Raw genomic sequence first — 751 nt, 5'->3', positions numbered from 1 at the left:
CGGCCGGTATCACAACCACTCAAATCACCGCGCCGGACTTCGAGATCAAACCGGCTTTCATTAGCCTTGTGGAGAAGAAGCAATTTGGGGGAAGTCCTTTGGAGGATCCCAATTTGCATGTGCAAAATTTTTGTGACTATTGCTCCATGATTCGTCAAACGGGTGTTACTCAAGCCCAAATAAAGGAGATACTTTTCTCTTTCTCTTTGAAGGACAAGGCCAAGCTTTGGATTAATAGCCTTGACCGCACCGCTATGGGAATCACCAATTGGGAGACTTTGGCTCTTGCTTTTTATACAAAGTTTTTTCCACCCGAGAAAAGTCAAACTTTGAGGAGCCAAATTACCGGATTCCGTCAACAAGCTCTTGAGAGCTTATATGAGGCTTGGGAGAGGTACAAAGAGCTTCAAAGACAATGCCCACATCATGGGCTAGATGATTGGTTTCTAGCAATAACATTCTACAATGGATGTTGTGCCGAGTCCCGAAGGATTCTTCATTCCGCCAACAATGGGCGGTTTGATCAAATTGACACCGACCATGCTCATGCCACGATCGAATCTATGGTGGTCCATGATGCCCAATATGTCAATTCCCGAGTTGTGCCATCCAAAGGTAAAGAAGAATCCTCCAACAACTCTGTTTTGCTAGCTCAAATTGCCTTGCTCCAACAACATTTGGCGGAAAGAGATGCTAAAGATTCCCTTCAACAACTCAATGTCGTGTCTACAAAAAGCCAAATCGTTGTTTG

At 44.6% G+C, this 751-nt stretch overlaps 1 non-coding gene across 1 annotated transcript; it reads right to left on the bottom strand.

Annotated features, from left to right (window-relative positions):
• Positions 1 to 326: 326 nt before the first annotated feature.
• Positions 327 to 433, bottom strand: LOC141644706 (small nucleolar RNA R71). Its single transcript, XR_012544316.1, has one exon. It is a non-coding gene; the product is annotated as a small nucleolar RNA R71 (small nucleolar RNA).
• Positions 434 to 751: the final 318 nt, after the last annotated feature.

This window comes from Silene latifolia, chromosome 2 (genome assembly GCF_048544455.1).
Source record: "Silene latifolia isolate original U9 population chromosome 2, ASM4854445v1, whole genome shotgun sequence".
NCBI classification, from domain to species: Eukaryota; Viridiplantae; Streptophyta; class Magnoliopsida; order Caryophyllales; family Caryophyllaceae; genus Silene; species Silene latifolia.
This window is presented reverse-complemented; position numbering and strand designations above follow the sequence as displayed.